We start from the raw sequence: 16,611 nt of genomic DNA, 5'->3' as shown, positions 1-16,611 counted from the left end.
TGGATTGCACTACGACAAGTGGGCCCAAAATGCAGTGGCCAGACTGATTACTGGGAGTAGTAAATTTGATCATATATTCCCAGTCTTGACACACCTTCGTTGGTTCCTTGTCAGTTTCTATGCTCAATTCAGGTTGCTCGTTAGGACCTATAAAGCCCTTAACAGTTTAGAACCTCAGTACTTATCAGAACAGCTTTACCAGAAATCAGGTACTCATTCCACCCACTCCTCCCAATCCATGTTGGGAGAAGTGGCCACACCGAGGGAGGGAAAAAAAAGATGACAAAGAATTAGGCCTTTTCAGTGGTGGCCCCCAGTCTCTGGAACAGGTTAACAACTGAGATACACCATGCTGTTTCCGTCCATATGTTCAGGAAATTGGCAAAAATGGAATTATTCAAAGCTGCCTTGAATAACGGAATCTTCAGAATGCTGGTGTTCTTTTTTTCTCTTTTCATTTTTCCTTTTGTATGAATTTTGACTTTACAGTTGTGTATCATCATGGACTTTGAAGGTATGTTGTTATGCGGGGTATTGTGGTGCTCTAGGTTTTAACCTGTAAACCGTGCAGAGTAGTTGCTTACGCTTATGGGGTGGTATATAAATCTAATAAAGAAAATAAATTTAGCATTTAGAGCAGGCCTCTGTGCTGTCTACAATGTGCAAAAGTGAATTAAATCAGGGTACTTGTGCAATTCTGGGGTGACTACAGGGTGGAACAAAGGGCTGCTCTCCACCCCAGGGTGGTGAAAAAGCACAATGAATCCTTATCCTATCAGACATTTGTAGGGTTGAAAAGATGCTCATCAGTTTGAATTGAGGAAAGGGGTATTATAGTAACCTGAGATGGTGTCAGAGGAGAAAGTGAGTGACCGCTGACTTCTGCACCTCCCAACTAAGATCAACCCTGGGTGTTCCAATCAGTAAGAAACTAGGAAGCCCTCAAACTGAGTTTGAAGAAGGACATTTTGGAGATTGCTCATTAATATGGTTGCCATAAGTCAGAGGTGACTTGTCAGCATGTAGGAATGACAATAATGTCATGGACCTGGGAAAGCAACAGCTAGCAATGTCTTCTAAAGGATATACGGTGCTCAGGTGACTCCCAGATACTTCTAATTGAAAGGCAATTTTTTTAAAAAGGGCAACTAATTTTTGCTTTCTGTCCTACCATGAGATTTGCCAGTTTGCTGCTCCAAGCACGGAAGAGGTTAACTCATATGCTCCTATTTATACTACTGCCTGCCAACTGCCCACAGAAAAGTCTTAAGAATAAATGAGCTGGAATGAGACTTACTGAAGTAGAAACACTGAAATCAGTGGCACTGAAGTTAGGAATAACTAACACATCCCATAACGTTCAGTGTAACTACTCTCATTAGTATTATATTTCACACTGAATCCTGTTTTACGTGTTTCATTGATTTTCAATATTAATCTTCTATGTCATATAACCACATTTATTCATATTTACTCAGAAGTAAGTCATGTTAAATTTAGAAGGGCTTACTTTCACATGAGGATTACAGCTCTATTATACTGTTTAGCTGCTCTGAGCTTGCACCTAAAGTTGATTTGTGGTGTTTAGAAGACAGTCGTGTTTAAGCCACAAAAGTTTAATGAATCCTCCACAGCTGTTCTAGTCCCCACCGCTGCTGTCTTCATGAAATGTTCTGTAGACAGTTGCAGGTCTCCCACTCTGGGGCTATTTGGGTGATATTTTGATAAGTAGTTGCAGGACGAATTGTATCTGGGCATCATCACCTCCTTTGTCCAGCAGAGGTCTCTCCATATCACCAGAGAGGTGAGCATTAAAAAAAAAAGGAAAAAAAACAACAACACAAAAAGGAGTACTGCATATAACCAGGACACTCTTTAATTGCAGTACTAGAGAGGCGGATGGCTAGGAGGCATCTGACTGAAGTACTGTCAAGTCTTGCCAAAAAGCAAAAGAAAGGATGAGAAACAGCATGGCAATACAGGACCAGAGAGAGTATCCGTTACAAGATATTTCTTGTTATTAAAAAAAAAAAAAGCCATACACAGAAAACATTTCCTCACTGGAATAAGAACAAAACTGGTATTTAAACAGTTATAACCTTAGAATACTTAATGGATTTTCACTATGTCCATCAGTAGCATTATAAACCAATGCGCTGCAACCAGCCATATTCCCACCCTCCAAAGGGCTGCATGCTCAACCAGCCTGCTGAGATCACCTTTCAAGAAAGGATTTTCTGGGTGCCCTTGTGTGCAGAGACTAGCCAGCATGGCTATCGGGAGATTCTGAGAGACAGGGGTAGAAAATGTAGCACTTCCAGCCTTTGGCTGTTTCTGAAAGAATTTCATACTATGTAATAACATGAATCAGTGGTGCGGGAAATGAGACTGACCTGTGGGAGAGGGTTTGTGATGTTATAGTTGCATGCAAATAGAACTGAAATACAGTAGCTACAAAAGTATGGGGAGAAGAATAAAGAAATACTGGTCAGATGGCAGTTTCAAAAACATTGTAGGATTTCCATCAGTGTTTGAAGAATACAAGTCTCACTGATTTCTATGGCTTTGATTTGCATTAAGGCTTTCGCTGTATATGGGACTGAAACAGATCAAATGACTGGCTGACCATGAAGTCGAGCTGCTGAGTTTCACCAGAATTATGAATTGGACTACTGTTTTTTTCACAGTTGCATTGTGGCTTCAACATTCAACAATATTTATCCTTGGTGGACTGGGAGTTGCACTTCAAAAGTCTTCTTTCGGTTTATTTAAAATGTATTAAATGAATTAACGGCAGAGTTTAGCAGTTTGGAACTTCCTGATGAAGTTAGGTCCACAGCCTTCTAGTTGTGACCTTTCAATTAGGGTTTCAATGACAAAAATGGTTCCAGAAAAGAAGATCCAGCAGGGAATGGGGTTTCTTAAATATTTTAAAGGAGATTTCTAAGATTTCCTAAAGTGAAATGGTTTACAGAGAAGTGCCTTTTTACAAGCACGTTTGGCAGCAAATGGCAGTAAAATAATGAGTCAGCAAAAGTAGACATGGTCTAGAGGGGCGGGGTATAAATAAATAAATAAATAAATAAATAAATAAATAAATAAATAAATAAATAAATAAATAAATAAATAAATAAATAAATAAGTGTACATTAGCAATGGGGGGCAGGGCAGGGGAGGGAAGGAGGTGGAATGTTTGTCCCACCTGGAAGAACCCATAGACATAGGTAGACTCATGAAATAACCGAGTTGAAGGGGGCCTATAAGGAACATCCAGAATTGCTGGAACCACCGGAGTTATGATTAAAGGGAGGGAGGAGTTGTAAATTTGGACAACATTTCTACCCATCTTCTGTGCTCCAGTATGACACCTTAAGTAGAATTTCTATTTCATTTCATGGAATACAAATACATACTTTTATAAGTATGAAGCTGGAAAAGGTTCCTGGTCTAAAGAATCATCCAACCACCTAAGCGATACGAGCCAGGAATCACAGTTCAGTGGCACATGACAGGGTGTACATTCCGAAGGTCCAGTTCTAATCTCTGGTACCTCCAGGACTAGAGAGAAGGTGAAAGGAAATACTTTAATCTTTAACTTGGAAAAGCCACTGAAAGTCAGAGTAGATTACACTAGTAAGAGATGTGTCACTCCACTGACAGCCTTTGTCATTTTCACCTGTGTCCATTTTTCAGTCTGCCTCATTTCCACATTAACTTGCTGACTGGCAGATTTGTTAAAAATTCAAGACAACAATTCCCATTTAAAGATGTTCCTTTTAAAATATTTTTCCTCTTAAAAATACACTTTTGACTTCATTTCCCCCCTCAAATTGTCTCAGATATTTTTCTTAAAGGACACATTTTGGGATGTTCTGGTTTTGTAGTCCAAAAGTAACTTTTCTAAGCTCCAAGATGGGTGAATGGTCTGTTCCAATGTGAAACAAGACCCCAGCTCCATTGTTCTATGATTCTGTGAACACCCGGCATTCTGTATAGGATTACCCCAGGCAGACTGCCCATGCTGAAGCGCTGCCAGCCAGATCCTATAGAAAATTTGCATGCTGAAACTACTGAAATTGGTAGGTTTAAGTATCACATAATAGCACAAGAACAAGTCTAGCTCTGATTTTAAATAGCTATTAGTTGCAGCTGGTGGTGAATGCAGTTGCAAAGTTTAACAACAAGCTGTTGCTTTCCTAGAAAGGAGGCACATCATAACCCACCTAGAGGCTAATTTCACAAGCAGCTGACACCAAACAGTGACCTCCTCTCCTTTGCCTGCTTTTTAATTAGCACCTGTACAGACTAATCACCTGAATAATTGCCTCTTTTCATGGGTCAGCAAATTAGCAAACCCTGACCCCTGATTCCCACCTGGATAAAAGATTTACTCACATATGTGTGCTGGATCTTGATGCAATTTATTTGTTTGTCCTGCACATGTGGCAGAATAGGGCAATTCCTTGTTCTTACTTGCCCATAGGGATGTATGAACCTGTTTACATACATTTCTATATCAATTTTGTTTGTATTTATTCATGTTACTTCCATGCTAATTTCCATACTATTCCGCAATTTTAAAAAAAATGTCCACAGAATTTTGCAGTTTTTCATGCAAACATGTTTGCACTTCCCTGCAAACACATTTCTTTAATGCACACATTTTGTCTGCATCATTCCTGATCTACTTATTTTGTGTACAAATTTTGTGATGCATACATTTTTGTTCACGATTTTTGAGTTTCCTTATTTGCTTGATTCGGAGGCAATGATAAACCTAAGCATTTCTATGCTAATATGAAGCATCGCTAGCATTCCAGCATCTTGTAAGTAAGATCTAAAGAGAGACCAGAGTAGAATAATAGTACATAACATAAACGTCTTAGTCTGGTTTATAGTGAAAACTGAGAAAGTGATCATGTGTGCGCCGAGAGGCAAAGTTTCATTCAGTGAATGGATTTCTCAGGCAAATCCTTTTCTTGGGACTGGGAAAATCAAATTAATGAGAAAATCCTTCCAGTGGATTTTGCACCCGACTAATCTTAAGAGAGCATGGAAGCTTATGAGAGTCAAACAAGACACGCCTAGTTTTGAAAAATAATATAGAAATTACATGGGCAGGATAAGACTCAGAAAGTATGACATGGTCTTTTTTACCTATTCTGCAGTGCAGATGACACCTCTCCATACCGCCACATATTATTTGTCTTACTGGCACTGTGTCTCACATGATGGAGCAAATTCTTGTTTATATAATTCTGTCCTACACTGACTACAGATTCAAAGTGTGATTTGGATTAGGCACATTGCAATGAAATACAGAGTTTGATTAACATAATGGTCTATCAAACGTAGATAGCATCTTAAAAAGCTGAGACATCACCTTGCCGACAAAGGTCCACATAGTCAAAGCTATGGTTTTTCCAGTAGCGATGTATGGAAGTGAGAGCTGGACCATAAAGAAAGCTGACCGCCAAAGAATCGATGCTTTTGAATTGTGGTGCTGGAGTGCAAGGAGAACAAACCTATCCATGTTGAAGGAAATCAACCCTGAGTGTTCACTGGAAGGACAGATCCTGAAGCTGAGGCTCCAATACTTTGGCCATCTGATGAGAAGAGAAGACTCCCTGGAAAAGACCCTGATGTTGGGAAAGTGTGAAGGCAAGAGGAAAAGGGGACAACAGAGGATCAGATGGTTGGACAGTGTCATCAAAGCGACCAACATGAATTTGACCCAACTCCGGGAAGCAGTGGAAGACAGGAGGGCCTGGCGTGCTCTGGTTCATGGGGTCACGAAGAGTCGGATACGACTAAACGACTAAATAACAACAACTATCAATTCCACCTTCTTCTAGAAATGTTAAGGGGTAGAGGCAGCCCTGTTGGTCTGTTGCAGGCCACCTCAGAAGTCTTGTGGCAACTTAAAGATTCAGTTTTCATGGACTGTGACCTACTTCTTCCAATGCCTTCAATTAATTGAGCTACAATTCACCAAGGCTTATGCCAAACAAAACATGTCAAATATTTAAGGCACTTCAACACTCTTTAAACTTTCTGTAAATTATCATGATCATTATGTAGTGTTAAGTTGATTTTGACTTATAGCCACCTTCCCAAGATTTTCTAGGCATAGCATACTCAGACATGATTTACCAGTCCCTGCTGCTTGTTGCTCTGGGACCATCCCACATGCTCAAGGCTGCACATGTGGCAGGGCGCATAACCCCCATTAGCCATGCACAGTTAGAATGATCTTGCTTGGCCTCTCTCCTGGAAGGCATATTTGGGAATCAAACTCCTGGTCCCTGGTTCTAGGTGCTCTGACCAATGAGCTAAAACAGATCTTTTATAGATTATTCCTCATAAATATCAATTTGAGCACTATATTGATACCTTTTATTACCAGAACTATTGAGACTTGCTTTCCCATACACTGGAGGTGGAGCTTTTATAAACTTGGATGAGACATATCAAGTCCCTTAGTCCCCAGCAGTAGCCTTGTATTAACTCCATGTTCTAGTGAAAGATATCAGCTGGCAGAGATAATTTTGCTCATAACAAGTCGTTCATGGATAGCTGGGGCATTCAGCAGCGCAGGCAAAGAACATGGCACAAAATAATGTTGGCTGATAATGTTACTGATACCCAGGATATTTGTGTGATGACGTGTTGGATGACAAATACAGAACACACGTTTATTCATCTTATACCTTGTTTTGTTTCCATAGGTATTCAATGCATATGCTTATAAGTGGGAGCAAGAGGAGAAATTGCTTCTACGCCAAGATGTTCCTCTGGCTTGAAGGCTTCGAGAACACATCTTGAAGTTCCACATAACAAAAATATTCAAGCAGTGGTGGTAAGAGAATCAGTGGTTCCTCCCTGTATAAACATCCAGTGCTGCTTTTCAGAAATTCGAATGCACAGCCATCTAGACAAAAGCACAACAGCCAGGTTCAACAAGTGTCCCCACCCAGAGTCATTTGCAACTTCTGGGCCCCCACACTCTTTCCCTTCATACAGATGGCATGTGAGTCTGTCTAGGAACCCCAGCACAGAGTAATCGCAGCTCCCTGGGAAAGAGGACAGCCCCCCTCCCTTTCTTCATGGGAAAAATATGCTTGCACAAAATGGTCACACAGCCTTATCTTTGATTTAGCCAACTCTGGTCCTGTGATCATTTGTCAAGATTAGCGGCATGCCCCAGCAAGGATGGAATCTTTCCAAATCCACATTATCATCTATCTACTGTTCTCATGGTCATTCAGAAAACTGCTGAGGAAATAGCAAGCTGTAGCACATTTCATGAAGTGGATACAGAGAAGGAGAAAGGGAAGGAGGACAAAGGAAGGAAAAATGCAAAACAGAAACCTAGGCAGTAAGTTGGAAGTGATCAAATCAGCAGGCATAAATATAGTTCAAGGTAATATTTTTTTCTGTGTCTTTTCCTTAGTAAATCACTATTCCTTAGGAATGGTTTATTTCTGTGAATTGCCAGTGTGTCATCCCTTCCCTTTCCATGGTCATCTATAGAAGCTGAGTGGTTAATGGCTGCAACTCTAAGATGGTCCCATGCCCTCTTTTAGGAGTCACAATTCTCCATTTGAAGGCTTGTCCAGGCCGAGTCAGATTTAAAGATAAAGACATTTAAGGAGGAAGATCAGGGACCTTGAACTGACCCATTCATGGTTAGCAGCACTTGGACAGTAGACTCTTCAGGCACCCAGGTCACCAGATCATTGTCTTCTCCACTATAGTGAGATGCACCATATTTCTGTTTGCATAATTTTTTTTAAAAAAATCTAATTTTGTATGTGTATGTATATTAGTATATGCAATTTTATGCAGATCACTGTCCTGATCGGTACTTCTGATTGCTGACAAATCTCCTCTTTGTTGACTGTAAACAGCTATGAGCATTTTTGGGGTGGTGTCAGATCCCACAACCACAATGATCTTTTGAGTGCCCATTGTCAATAGAAACACTTCCACTGATCTAGTACTGGGACCCCACCAAGGAGGATCAAAGTCATCATGTCAGTTTACCAAACATATTAATCAGGAACTTCCAATATTTTAAGGCAAAAAATAATAGTAGATGGACAGCGGACATACAGGCTCTGGAATTCCCTCCCACTGGATGCCAGGCTGGCCCCATCTTTGCTGTCTTTCCATATGCAGACAAATACCTCTTTCTTCAGGCAGGATTTCCCTTCGTGACTAGCTGTTTGAGAGGGGTTGATACGTGAATTGTTGTGCCTTGCTGCTTTGTACATGTTTTGGTGTTGATTCTCTTTATTGTTTTACTGTGGTATTTGTTTGAATCTTTTGTAATATTTGTATATTTACCATTTATAGTTTTTAAACCTTGTCTTCTACTAGTTTAAGCCAACTTGGGTCTTTTTTGAAGGAGAAAGGTGGAGAAAAATTATTTTAAACAAACAAACAAACAAAATGTGGATATTATGTGCTGTCAAGTTAGAACTGACTTACAGTGGCTCTAATAGTGATTGCAAGGTAAGCATGATATTTAAGGGACAGTTTTACTAGTTCCACCCCATCCCAGTGAATTTCCAGGGCTGAATTGGAATTCAAACCTAGGTCTTCTAAATGCTAGTCTATCGCTCTATCAGTTACACCACACTGCGTATATTGTGGATGCAACATACAAAGTTGGTGGAAAAGTTTCTGATTGCAAAGCTGATTAGAGACTTTTCAGAGACTATAAAGGAATGAAATCACTGTTGCTACTCTGTGTGTGAAAGAGATAGAGGGACACAAGAACAGCATGAGCATATGCAGAATGTCGTGAAGAGAAGAGCGGGAGAAAGAAGAGGCATATAATAGACCTGCATGGAAGAAATAATAAAAAAGGGTCTCTGAATGCAATGAAGAACAGGCAATATCACAGTTTCACCCAGACACATTCTGGATGAAGACATTCTGGCATATTAGCTTGTGGCAAGAATGTGGGCAGACAAGCAATGCTTATGAAGCTTCAGTGATGGATTCTTGGAGAGGCAAATCTATGAAATGCTCAAGTCTTGCATGCGCTGGAAGGAACGTGAAACTGCAGAGCTTCTACAGCCCACAAGAATTTTCATTATTTGAACGGTCCTGGCAGAACTCTGTTATCTTCCCCACTGGATTAGTGCCAACCCAAGGGTGAGATGAAGGGCAGGGCAAAATGGAAAGGAACAGATTCTCAGTTGTGCCTTATGTAAGGTTCTCTCTGATCTCATGAGCAAATATGGCATATCCAAACTTTATCATTTAGACTGAAGAGCAGGTCTGTAGCTGGGAAGTAAAGTGCATGCTTCTTACGCAAAGACCTCATATACAGATAGTAGGTTCTCAAGGAAGGACTGGAGAAAGCGAAAGTAAAGCAAAACATGCTGATTATATACTGCCCCATTGTGTATAAATCATTATCTGGGTGAGTTGTACAATTTAATTATGTAGGGTACACATTGGCTCCCTCCCCGCAAGCTGGGTACTCATTTTACTGATCTTATAAAGATGGAATGCTGAGTCAACTACCTAAGCTCACCAGGATCAAACTCAGGTTGTGAGCAGAGTCTTAAATCCAGGAAGCTGATGGCCACTCAGATCTGATACTGGCAGAGAAAAAGCCAGTGAGAACGCCAGTGTTGGAATGAGAGGGAGAAGACTGGGTTGTTGGGCTTGGAAAAACCAAGGACCTCTGGGGAGAGAACTTGTCCCTCCTTGCAAACATACTATCCCTTGCTCTTCGGTATCCTGTGGACAGAGTCCCAGAGCTGGATTAAAGAATGACAGGCAACCAGCCTTCCCAGTGATGAGAACCTGGGTTGCTAACAAGAATGCAGACATCTCACTGAAGGGAACCAAGAGGCAAGAGACTGTTGACTAGTGAACCTAACTAGGCCAGAGGACCTTACAGTTATTGCAGGTCAGTTGAATGTAACCCCTTTTCCAGTTCCAATGAACCCTTTTGTGTTTGAACGCCAGATGCAGGGAAGGGGTATCAGGAAACAGTTATCTAGTTGTCTTGCGTGCTCCCAGTGGGGCCACTGTGAGATACAGGGAGTTGGACTAGATGAGCCCATGGCCTGATCCAGCAGGGTTCTTCTTATGTACATTCTTAACTTTCCTGCCTTGAATTCATGCATCAAAGAACAGAGGAAGGATGCCCCACCGAACAAGCCAGGTCTGGCAGGCTCACAATTTCTTAGGATGCCCCACTGATCTACCAGTGCTTTGTTCTCTTTTCTAACTTTGGAATAGTTATAGTGTTGAAGCAGTTCAAGATAAATTAATTTTTGAACTCATGTAAGAACGTATTAAAACTACAAAGAAAAACTCTCCCTTATGTTTTTATGACATTGTAATAATTCTTCATAATATTGCAGAGTATCAGTTAAGTTGATGTAAAGTTATCTATTATGCTACTAGAATTAAAATATGCTAGCCAGGACATTGCACTATTTCAAGAATGTACAGATGGGAAGCATCATCGAGGCCTTACAGTATGGTATATTAAGACTTGTTATAAAGAAAAATTGACATAGGCCGAGTGTCCACTATCCACTGAAATGAGTTACTGAGTTGTTCCAGAGACACAAAACAACTTGTATTTCTTCAGAGAAAATTTACTGTCCAAATATTAAGTGATCTTTGGTTTTTGAATCATGGGAATTGCTTTTCAAAAGTTGTATTTTGTTTATTAACTTTTGTGGGGTTGTTCATATAATCTGAACTTTGATGTTATGTTTACTTTTCTAGAAAATGGATGAAGTTCTTGTTTTACTCTTTCCTCTGCAATGGCTACACTGATTTGGCATGGCACATCAGAATCCTACTAGGTACCAAATTTAAATGCTGATCTTCATGGATTAAAATGGCTTGTACTGCATGGATCCTTCCAGCCACTTTCTCAGCCAACCAGTTTGGTTGTGTCAATATGAACCAGTTAGGAAGGGTCTCTACACAACACAGCTAGTGTATCTGAGACCAGTCTGAGCATTCCAGTTAAGTTTGCTCTGAAGCAAGATATGAACATTTATAAAACTGGTAGTGGAGTGTGTGTGTGTGTGTGTGCGCGTGCGTGCGTGCGTGCGTGCGTGCGTGCGTGCACAGATTTGCACAAGCAGACATGGGTGTTCAAGCAGTTATGGAACAGAGCTCCTGAATATGCAGGAAATTAAACTGGAGCTCTATGGATACAAATCATAAAAGACTATTCTCCATACCTGCAATTACCTGATTAAAGCAAACATCAGTCTTCGCGAACCAGGTGCAACATGAATATTTTTTTTTCCATTAAAAAATATATATATCCCAAACACAAACCTACTCTCTGTTCTGTGTCTCCAGCCAAGGCTTTCCTGTAAGATGTTAGAATCAAGAGGTGGCTGCCTTCCAGCAGGAAAATATGATGTAATGCATTATAAAAATCATTTGTTCGTTTCCACACCATTTAAATACCTCAATCCCATCTCAGCACCTTGCAGTTCAAACATGATTTTTCATTTCTCTGGGACCAAAAGTTCTGTTTACAGATTGTGTCACTCAAGCAGGAAATGAAGGTTCAGTAGTAAGACTGAAATAATCACCTATCAATTTTTAACAGTGTGGAGTGTGGGTTTGAAAGAGAAATCCTACTGGACCCTCTGAGATCTCTCTGACATTTCACCAAAGTCTAACCAAACGTTTTTTGACATGAAGAACTGTATGGTGTCTGACTAATATTTCTGGGCTGATAAGAGATTTGTTTTCTTGTTGGATTTGTCAGGCAGATAAAACAACTAAGGTAAGTTCCTAAGAAGCACTGTCTCATAGACATCTGGCTTTTTCACTCCTCCCTTACAACACTGGGGTCCAGAAATATTTTGTGAACAGAATAGCCTCAATCTTCTTCATGATGTAGAATTAAACTCCCCTCCCCAATGGCCAAGATGTCCCCTTAGCTAGCACATCTGTGTTTGGTCTTTCTCTGCTCCTGCTTAGACATACACATTCTCTGTAGTGTAATTGACCTACCAACACACTGAAAAAAGTAAGGAAGAAAATAAGAATTTGATATTTCCCTCAACACAATAACTTGGGCTGAGCTTTGGAGAAGTTGCCAATTCTCATGGAATTTCCTGGTCTAAAGACTCTGCCAGATTTAGGCTATGCCTCATATTGACCATAAATACCTTTGCAACAGCACAAATCCTGGTCAAGAGGCAAAAATGTTTGGATAGAGAATAACCCTCTGTACTCAACAGTAACAATATTTCTTAGATAGGCTTTTTAAAGCCCAGTTGTGGGGTTACTGGTAAACTGATTGCCCACTTGACATCTGCAATACAGCACTACACAATTAGCCGATTTATATCTCATGCTCCAGAAACCTATGAAATCTCCATGCTAACCTCTACAATTGCTAGTGCAGTTGTCAAGAGATGGGAAATGTTGCTTAGTTCCCAGAACCACTGCCATGCTGGGTCCAGGATTCTGGGATCTGTAGTTTTTTAAAAAAGCAGTTTTCCCCACCTCTAGCAATTATTAAGTCAGTAGTAGGTATACAGTGTCAAGAGGAATGGAGGAGCTGGGCATTCCATCCCAAAATGCTTGATATTAAAAACAAAATGAAATGGTTTGCATTACAGATGTGCTGGAAATGATATTTTGAAATTCCCCACCTTATACGTGGACATCTAGCACCCCTTCGTGAATGGGCTTCACCAGAAGAGAATGGAGAATTCCAACGGCAATAGGGGTGTCAGCAACTGGGCAGCAGCAATAGCTGAAGGTGACACTGGAGGAGGCAACAGCAGTGGCACTCAATCTAACTTTTGTTAGTACTGTGCAGAAGGTGGCAGCGATAAACTACCACTGGACTTTCCTTACTTGAAAACCCTAAGATGAGACAATCTGGTGGTGATGGAGGTGGCAATTACTGGTAGCTAAAGGACACTGGCAAAGGAGACAATGGCAGTGACATTCAATCTGACTTTTGGATGAAATGGATGAAAGAAAAGTCTGATGCTGTACAACGCATACAATTGGAATATGGAATGTGAGAAGAATGAATCAAGATGAACTGGAAACCACAAAGGAAGAAATGGAACATATTCAATTCTCAAAAAAAAAAAAAACCACACCTCCGATTTATGAATGTGGGATATTGTACTTCTGTACTCACAGTTCAGAAAAGCAGGAAATGGCCCTATGTTGCTGCACAATATTGTGCCCCCATTGCCAGCAGGAGAAAGGATGCTAAGCTTTATATAGCAAACGGCAGCCTGATTGTTGACAACACTAGTAGCAGCAGTCAATATGGTCTACAGGGTACCCTCTTTGCTCACTACCATTCACAAAGTGATGCCACACAAGGAAAAATCCCAGAAGCTGACTGCTTTTTTAATCAGTTAACCACTTCTTACCCAAACAACAAAGCAATGGTCAGGGCTATTTTTCAACAAATGTGAATGGAGTGCAGTAAATATAGGACCACTGCTCTAACTTCCTATGCTAGCAAAGTGATGCTTAAGGAGTTGCAATAAAGACTTTCACCCTATATAGATTAAGAAATGCCTGATGTTGAGGCTGGTTTCCGAAAATGAATACCCTGTTTCCCTTAAAATAAGCCCTAACCTGAGAATAAGCCCTAGTATGATTTTTCAGGATGCTCGTAATATAAGCCCTACCCCAAAAATAAGCCCGGGTTAAGTGAAACCCTGCCCTCCACCATTGTCCAGCATTGTGCCGCAACCAGAAGAAGATGACATGACTGTAAAATAAAACATCCCCTGAAAATAAGCTATAATGTGTTTTTTGGAGCAAAAATTAATATAAGACCCTGTCTTGTTTTTGAGGAAACACGGTATGCACTTGAGATCATATTGCAAATATCTCCTAGCTACTGAACCACACGGTTTTTTTTAAAGATCAGTCTGTACTTTATAGACTACGGCAGAGCCTTTGACTGAATGAATCATGAGAAACTATGGTCGTTCTGAAAGAAATGGGTGTGCCTCAGCACTTTATTGTCCTGATGAGTAACCCTTACTGTGGACAAGAAGCTAACACGGGGACAGAATATGGAGAGACAGAATGGTTTCCCATAAGCAAAGGTGTCAGATACAGGTGTATTTCGTTACCTTATCTGTTTAATCTGTATGCAGAATGTATCATATGAAAAGTCAGAGTAGATACAGATGAAGGAAGAGTGAACATTGGTGGGAAAACATCAATAATTTAAGAAATGCAAATGACACCAATGACTTGAAATGACTTTTAGTGAAAATGAAACAAGAAAGCACAGGACTGCTGTTGAATAGTAAGAAGATGAAGTCATGACTACAAAAGAACTACACAACTTTGATGTTGACAGTTAAGAAATTGAAATACCTCTGTATACCTTGTTTCAATCATCAATTCAAATGTAAGGATGTCCATTGGAGAACAAAGCCACCCACACTTTTGCTTTCCTGATTACCATGTATGGGTGTGAAAGCTGGACAATGAAGAAAATAGTCAGGGAAAAAATGATTTGTTTGAAAGATGGTGCTAGAGAAGAGCTTTGTGGATACTCGGGAACATGAGAAAGATGAGCAAGTGCGTCCTATATCAAATCAAGCCTGAATTATTTCTGGAGAAAAAAATGGTTGAAACTGTGGCTATCCATGGAAACTCACGTGAATTGTGGAACGGCTTACACCTTAAATATCTCACTTCTCATGGAAGTCCTATTAGGTTCACTTTAAGTCATTCCAACTAGATGACACATAACAACAAAATCAATATTAATACAATTTTCCATATACTACAATGCTTTCTCTCTCTCTCTCTCTCTCTCTCTCTCTCTCTCTCTCTCTCTCTCTCTCTCTCTCTCACACACACACACACACACACACACACACACACACACAAACTGTTTATCTGTATTCATGGCAAGTTTGCAAGATTGCCCCCTCTCATTCTTTCTTGGGCACCCCAGAAATCTTGTTAAATCTTTGAGAAACTGAGAAGGGATGGAAGAGGAAAAGAGGCAGAGAAAGTGAGAGAGAGCCGAAACATGTGTGGCTGCTTTAAAGGAGCGTTTGTCTCTGGTTTGTTTAGTTATCCTCTAGGTAATTTTTCAGCTGATGAAGCCAAGGCTCTTGAAGCTGAGGAGCAAACAATATCCTTACTGTTTTCTGCAACTCTTGCTCAATTCCAGGCTACTAATCTGGAAGGATATTAGAGAAGCCTTATTTATAAAGAGCTGAAAATGTCCCCAAAAAGCGCTGCCATGGAGGAAGTTCTGCAATTAAGACTCAGCTTCAAAATGCCAAGTCGGTCAGCTGTCACTTAAAATAATACTCAGGGCTTGGATCTGCCCTTTTGCTCTCAAGTGAAGATCTTTATTTGGAGCTGTCTGGTATGCCCATTTCTCTGCGCTCTTTTTTTCTTCCCAATATGTTTTCAGTGAGAACTGTATACTGTAGCATGAATATTTTTAGGCAATGAAACATGGGTTGTGTTGCATGAATAGACTTTGGGGGTTGAGTTTTTTCTGTTTTATTTTTGGTGCCACATGGTACAGTGATATGGTTGTAGGATTAATTCAATAAATACAGTAGGGCCCCCATATCTGCTGGGGATTGGTTCAAGCCCCCTGTGGATACTGGAAACAATGGATAATAATGACGGCTAGAGAGAGAGAGGGCATTGTAAAAAGGGGGGCAGAAATTTTTTTACATGCATTACTAGAACTGGCCACTAGATGCCACCAGAAAGCATGCTATGAATTCTTCACTAACAAGTATTCATAGCAAGGTATCTGGCTCTCTCTAGTGGCTGGTTCTGGTAATACATGTGAAAACAGTTTTTTTCTGTGTTTTTTTCTTTTAATATTTTCAGACCATGGATAAGTGAATCCGTGGATATTGATCCCATGGATAAGAGGCTCCTACTGTACTCTGATGTTGGTCTACTCAACATCCACAAAATTATTGAATATAGACTAAGGACTGGATTGTCAAAATGCAAAATGATTCATTAAGTGAATACCCAATGTTCTCACCATGCAACAGAGAAATCAACTGCATTGATGTGTTTCATTTGTCATCATTGAAGGACTGTCATCTGGCACCAAGTTACCTATTAGTTGAAATCCATGGGTCTTTAACATATTTAGTTGTATGTTTGCTCATGCTGGATGAGTGAATCAGTTGTGAGAAGCAAGTTGAATCTCACTTAGAGTACTGTGCCCTGTTCTAGCATTAGCAGATTATTGATATTGGTTTGGTTCCTGGTCATCAGCATTGTTTGAATCCCTACAGGCTCTGTCCAGATAAGAGCTTGGAAGAATTAGCAGGATATTGCAGCATTAGCAGGGTACTGAGAACTTGAAATACACCCAGAGAAAGGCAAAAAGGACAGTACTGTATAAAACATCCCAGGAAGAAAGATTGAAGGAGCAGCATATAGTCAGTCAAAACAAGAGGTAATCAAGAGGTGTTATGAATATGGTACATCTTTAAATATATGAAGGTCTGTCACTGATGGAGCAAACCACTTCTCCATTGCATACAAGAAAAGGACTAAAATCAACAGGTCCAAATTAGAGAGGTAATTTCAACACCAGGAAAAACTTTC

At 40.3% G+C, this 16,611-nt stretch overlaps 1 long non-coding RNA gene across 1 annotated transcript in view; it reads left to right on the top strand.

The window, feature by feature from the left end:
* The first annotated feature begins 6,583 nt into the window (after positions 1 to 6,583).
* Positions 6,584 to 16,611, top strand: part of LOC144588966 (uncharacterized) — a 48,651-nt gene continuing 38,623 nt past the window's right edge. The window contains exon 1 of the long non-coding RNA XR_013544753.1: positions 6,584 to 7,423. This is a non-coding gene — a long non-coding RNA (uncharacterized LOC144588966). The remainder of the gene's footprint in view (positions 7,424 to 16,611) is intronic.

The sequence above is a fragment of the Pogona vitticeps genome, chromosome 4 (genome assembly GCF_051106095.1).
Source record: "Pogona vitticeps strain Pit_001003342236 chromosome 4, PviZW2.1, whole genome shotgun sequence".
In the NCBI taxonomy this organism is placed as follows: Eukaryota; Metazoa; Chordata; class Lepidosauria; order Squamata; family Agamidae; genus Pogona; species Pogona vitticeps.
The sequence above is the reverse complement of the archived record's forward strand: the minus strand, read 5'-3'. Positions and strand labels throughout refer to the sequence as shown.